The sequence below is a fragment of the Pinus tabuliformis genome, chromosome 7 (assembly GCF_031772625.1).
Source record: "Pinus tabuliformis cultivar Carrire ecotype Pingquan chromosome 7, CPIR1, whole genome shotgun sequence".
In the NCBI taxonomy this organism is placed as follows: domain Eukaryota; kingdom Viridiplantae; phylum Streptophyta; class Pinopsida; order Pinales; family Pinaceae; genus Pinus; species Pinus tabuliformis.
Genome location: NC_142293.1, coordinates 313,457,159 through 313,463,998, shown reverse-complemented (window position 1 = coordinate 313,463,998; position 6,840 = coordinate 313,457,159).

Genomic DNA, 6,840 nt, shown 5'->3' with positions numbered 1-6,840 from the left:
TGGCATTGAAATATAAGCTTAGGAACATTCGAATGTAAAAAAATGAAACCATTGTTGAGTACCTATCTAGATTCACCCAGGTCAGAGATGAACTTGGAGGAGTAGGAGAGACTATGCCACCATCTGAGCTCGTGAGCTTAACACTCCTTGGTATTTCGAAGTCATGGCATAACTATCAGGATTTAGTTAATGGAAGAGATAAGCTCCCAAAATGGGAGAGACCTTGGTTTGATTTGGTGCAAGAGGAGATCATAAGAAACACTAGAGATGGTATCACATCCAGATCTGATGAGGAATACTATTTTTCTTTAGTTGACAAAGGAAATAACACCAAAGGCAAGAAGTCTCAATGCGAGGAAAAATCCATCCATAACCATGGCAAGAAGAAATACCTCAGTAAAATTAAATGTTTTCATTACCATGAGTATGGACACTATGCAACCAAGTGTCCACACAAGAAATCTAGTAAGGAGCCTGCAACAGGAGCAAGAGGAGATGCTCTCACATCACAATTTGAGTTGGATTTCACCCTCATTGCTTGCATGGAAAATAAAGTCTGAGGGAGTGAGTGGTACCTAGACTCTGGTGCTTCATATCATATGACATGAATAAGGAGTTCTTCAACAACTTAGAGGAGAAGGACCTACAATTACACATAGAACTTAGGGATGATATAAGATATAGTACCAAATGGATTGGCACTATCACCTTTAAGAGGTAGTCAAGCTCCCATATTCACCTAAAGGATATAATGTATGTTCCTGGTCTGAAGAAAAAATTATTTGCTATAGCTGTACTTGAAGATAGAGGATATGATGTGGTGTTCAATAGCGGAAAGGCATATCTAAAGCATATTGCTATTGGAAAAGTAAAATAAATTTGTGTTCGAGTTTAAAATATCTAGAACCTAGAGGTATATTTCACCATGCATGCAACTATACCTCTAGGAGTATGGTGGGGCGATGTAGAACCTTAGTCCCAGAGTTGCAAAGATTTGGGCAGGGTTCACAGGAGAGCAACAAGAGTTGTAGTATACTCTTCTCATGGATCATTACCCTTGCTACAGAGGCCCACAGTATTAAGTAGTAGAAGGATCAATTTTAGCTGATGTGTTCAGATCTTGAGTGATAGTGCAGAGGATAGTAAAAGTCAAAGACTTAGGAGACAGTTGCAGCGCAGGGACATAGTTGATTTAGTATTTTGGATGCTTCTCAGTTGCAGTTCTTGCAGTAGCAATAATAACAGTGAGTGGGAAGTTATTTGTGTTACAATACCTTCCACTTGAGTAGGATTGAGGTTGTGCAAAACCCTTTTCTTGCTAAGATGGAGTGTTAAATTGTAGCAAGAAAAGGCTTCATTTGACTTGTGCCTTATTCAAATGGAGAAATTCAAATTTCCACATCATCAGGATGGCTTGAGTTGCATTTAGTAGGAGTGAAATGGCCAAGTCATTCAATTAAATCTGTCAATTTGAGTTTGTGGGTTAGAAGTAGAGTTGTGCATGATTTGATTGCTAAGATCTAGCAATCTAGTGGAGTTATAGTTAGTGAAACTCACTTTTATGAGCTCTAGTAATGAATAGAGTTAGTGGGAGTTCAGTTGAGTAGTTGTAATTGTTGTTAACTCATTGATCTCTCTGTTAACTAGTCAATTTGCTAAAAATAGCTCGAGTCATGCATGGAATTCGAATTGTTAGGGTCCCACCCTAACCCCCTTATTTATGTCATGGGATCACGTCATAGTCAAGAGTCAATAAAGCCCATATTAATATTTGTAAGTGGTTAACCCGCAATTAATGACGGGACCACAGTTAGTTGCAAATGGGCCGTAGTATTAGATAGATGGTATTAATAAAACCCACGGTATTGGCCCATGCTATTGCATGTATGAGTCATATATAAGGGATAGAGACTCCCTGCGAGGAGTATCGTGTCTTATTTTGTAATCGAGCTCTGCTCTATTGGAGGTTGCCCCCTCGAAGAGGCAAGTGAACATTACTCTCTGAATAATAAAATCATTGCTATTCTATGTTCTGGGTATATTTTCTTCGCATATTCTGTATTGGGTATCATTTTGTAGGTTAAGAGCATAACAAGTGGTATCAGAGCACTTTCCAGGGCCGGTGGGATCTCCAATTCTTAGCAAAAAAAAATTTGGCTAGAGACGTGTTCCGGCGTCTTTAAACCACGGGATTTGTCGTTGAGCGCATAAACCTGCGGATTTGGGGAGGCATGCACACATGAAATACAAGAGGTGGTCACGTCTGTTGGACTCCCTTGTAACCCCTGTGGGTACCCCTTCGAGTAGTAGTGCATTAGACAGAACCGCGCACGGACTGTCTTCCACGTACCCTCTGGGTATAACGGAAGCCCCTAGGCTCCCTTGAAACCTCGCCATAGATAAACCGTCGGCCATCTTGTGGCTACAGTACACCGAGAACAACACTCGGAGAGATTACTCACCCGTACGATAGGGTAGTCGGGTTGTACGGCTAAGGGTACGGTCGATCCTCCTTAGTTAGAGCCCTGAAACATTGGGCCGAGTACTACTGCCAAACCCTTATGTATATTGCGATCTGTAGCACCTGACACTCCTCAAGACCATAGTTCCCTTTTCTATCGGGGGATCGCGCATCATCTATTCCAGATCCGCTGGTGCAACGGGGTGCAGCAGCAGCCGACATCAGTCCCGCAGTCTCGAGTTCGCAGATCAGTCATTCAGATCTATTAGAGCCAGCCGATACGCAGCAGCAGTTTGTTCCGCCACCCAGAGCTATCCGATCCGCCATTCAAATCTCTCAGATCCACCAGATCAGAGTTGTTGTGAAGGGTTCCTATACTGAGGTATAATTTTCACAGGACTTTTGGCTGCATTGACATTTTGAGGATTTGGCGACTGCAGTATTGATCAGGAAGGAGTAAAACTCCGTTAGGAGTTTTAAAAAAAAAACGAGTCTGAGATCTTCCAGGGAGCTTATTGGTGATCTAGCCCATCAGAATTAGGACAACGAGCTGAGCACGATGGTACCATTCAATTATTAGTAAAAAAATTTAGGCGGTCCCAATTTTTCAGGTTGGTGTATGGTAGAATCTAGAGCTCAAGCAATGGCCAATGACAGAATGGACAAACTTGAAGAAACCGTCCAATCCATCAATAAGCAGCTTACCGGACTAAGTCTCCAGGTCCAGCAATTAATCCCGAAGGGCAAGGAGCAAGCCCATGAGGAGGAGTATAATGACAATGAATACAATGAGGGTGAGTCTAGCCACTCTCCTCACGTCTGGCACACCCACCCACCACCCAGTCAGCGACCTCCCAAGTTGGATATGCACAAATTTGACGGTTCTCACCCGTCCGCATGGATAGCACAAATGGAGCAGTATTTCAAACTGAATCATATCTTAGATGATGCGACTAAGCTTATGTTGGGGAGCATGTACTTGGACAATGAACGGTGGCAATGGTGGGAATGGCATCAACGTTGCAATGGACCTTTTAAGACTTGGACCCAATTTACCAAAGCTCTTCGAGACCGCTTTGAACAGGAGGACTCTTTTTTGGGTCATCTTACTAAGCTCCGACAGACAGGTACAGTGGATGAATATATTACAGCTTTTGAAGCCTTAGCCTTCCGCACTTGGGGTCTCTCAAATGTGTTCTACACGAAATGTTTTATCAGTGGTCTTAAAGAATCCATCAAAGCTCAAGTCTTACTGCACCACCCTCCCACTTGGACAGAGGCTTGCAAGGTAGCCCGTAACATGGAACGTGCATTAGCAGCCCAATACAGTCGCCCAAATTTCCCCGCTAAAGGTCGTCCCCCACAAGCTCACAACACGACTCAAACACTTAAGGTCCAAAAGGTGTCACCTGCGGAAATGGCCGAAAGAAGGAAGCAAGGACTATGTTACTACTGTGATGAAAAATACTCCCCAGGTCATAAATGCAAGGAGCCCAGATTTTTTCAACTAGATGCCACTGACTACAGCTCAACAGAGGAAGATCCAGCACTTGAGGAACATGAGGCGCTAGAAGAAGACAACCCAAAGGAGAATGTCTCTGACGAACCAGTTATTTCGCTGCATGCGTTGGCAGGGATTTCTTCCCCTCAAACTCTCAAAATCAGGGGTTTTCTTAAACATCGCCCAGTAGTAGTCTTTATTGATAGTGGAAGTACCCATAATTTCATCCATCAAAAAATCGCAGAAGCAGTGCATTGTTTTGTACGAGCAGTTTCTAACTTCCAAGTCCAAATTGCGGATGGGGGCACAATGAAATGTGAAGGCCGCTGTGAAAATGTCAAACTTCAAATGGGGGATTATCAGTTGAAAACCCACATGTTTGCCATACACATGGGGGGTTGCGACATTGTCCTCGGCGCTAAATGGCTCCGCACCCTTGGGCCAATCACAATGGATTTTCAGGAGTTATATATGAGTTTTAAGCAGAACAACTACACACATACCCTCCGTGGACTCCAGGCGGGAACCCCCTCTATCATCAGCTCGCATCGGATGGAAAAGTTGTTAAAAAAGGGCAATCATGGAGTGGTAGCTCAATTTAATGCCATCCAAGTCGTCGAAACCAAGTCTCTGCCAATTCATCCTAAGATGCAACAGATTTTAAATAACCATCTGTCGGTCTTTGACAAGCCTCATGAGCTTCCACCCTCGCGAGGGGAACATGATCATAGCATCACCTTGGTTCCAGGGGCCCAACCCCCAAATGTGCGGCCATACAGATATCTGTTCACCCAAAAGAATGAAATAGAAAAAATCATCAAGGAACTTTTGGAAGCAGGTGTCATTTGTCCCAGCATTAGTCCTTATTCATCCCCAGTGGTCATGGTGCTCAAGAAAGATGGGGAGTGGCGGATGTGTCCCGACTTCAGGGTCCTCAATAAGTTGACAGTCAAAGATAAATTTCCCATTCCGGTGGTTGACGATTTGCTGGACGAACTCAATGGGGCTCAATTCTTCACTAAGCTGGATCTTCGCTCAGGCTGCCACCAAATTCGCATGAAGGAAGTCGACATTCCCAAGACTGCTTTCCGAACTCATGAAGGCCATTATGAGTTCCTGGTCATGCCATTTGGTCTTTGTAATGCCCCCTCTACTTTTCAGAGTCTTATGAATCACATTCTCAAACCATATCTCAGGAAATTTGTCCTTGTCTTCTTCGATGACATCCTCATCTATAGTGGCACTTGGGCTGCACATCTTCAGCATGTAGATCTACTTTTACACCTGCTCCGCAAGCATAAATTATTTGTCAAGATGTCCAAGTGTTCGTTTGGCATGGAAGAAGTTGAGTATTTGGGCCACATTGTGGGGCGTGAAGGTGTCAAGGTGGACCCCAAAAAGATCCAGGCAATGCAAGAATGGCCTCAACCTAAGACCTTGAAGAGCTTGAGAGGATTTTTGGGTCTCATAGGCTATTATCGTGAATTTGTCCACAACTATGGCCGCATAGCGAAGCCCCTCACTCAACTCCTAAAGAAAAATTCCTTCTTCTGGAATGAGGAAGCACAACAGGCATTTACCGCTCTAAAAAACGCCATGTGTTCCACTCCAGTCTTAGCACTACCTGACTTCACCAAATCCTTTGTCATTGAATGTGATGCTTCGGGGACCGGTATTGGGGCGGTCTTAATGCAGGAAGGGCGACCTTTGGACTTCACAAGCCAACAACTAAGTGGGAGGAATCTGGGCCAATCTACCTACGAAAAAGAAATGATGGCCATCTTACATGCAATCGAGACCTAGCGACCTTACTTATTGGGGCGACGTTTCCAAATCCGCACAGATCATCACAGTCTTAAATATTTTTTGGAGCAACGCCTATCCTCCCCACAACAAAATAAATGGCTCGCCAAAATGCTAGGATATGATTATGAGATCATTTACAAGAAAGGGAAAGACAATAGTGTAGCAGATGCATTATCTCGCCAATTTGAGGAAGAAAGTACTCTGCTAGCAATTTCCCTCCCCATTCCAGAATGGATTGAAGAGGCTCGCAAGGAATGGTTTTCACACCCCGGGCTATCCCAACTCATTTCTCAATTGCAGGTAGATCCAAATTCCACCAAGGGCTACTCGTGGCAGGATGATATTCTTCGCTACAAGGACAGAGTCGTAATATCCCCAACATCCACCCTCAAAGGTCGCATTTTGGCAGAATTGCACTCATCGCCCATTGCAGGACATTCGGGCTTTCAGAAGACGTATGCTCGCACCAGAAGATCATTTTTTTGGATAGGCATGAAAAAGGACATCCTTACTTTTGTAGCAGAATGCGATGTCTGTCAACGCCACAAAGGGGAAACCGTCAACACTCCAGGCACATTACAACCATTGCCCATTCCGACATCAATTTGGACGGAAGTTTCTATGGATTTCATTACAGGTCTTCCAAAGTCTGGGAACAAGTCAGTCATCATGGTGGTTGTGGACCGACCATCGAAGTATGCTCATTTATGTGCCCTACCCCACCCATTTACACCAACTTTGGTCGCTCAATATTTCATGGATCAGATTTTCAAATTGCATGGCATGCCCACTTCTATTGTGTCCGATCGCGACCCAATCTTCACCAGTAATTTTTGGCAGGAACTCTTCAGGATACAAGGCACTCAATTAAAACTCAGTACTTCCTATCATCCGCAAACGGATGGTCAAACTGAATCCGTCAACAAATGTGTAGAAACCTACCGTAGGTGTTTCACTTCAGAAAAGCAACACCTTTGGGTACAGTGGTTACCTCTGACTGAATGGTGGTATAACACCAACTATCATGCCACCACCAAAATGACTCCCTATGAAGCAGTATATTGTCAACTTC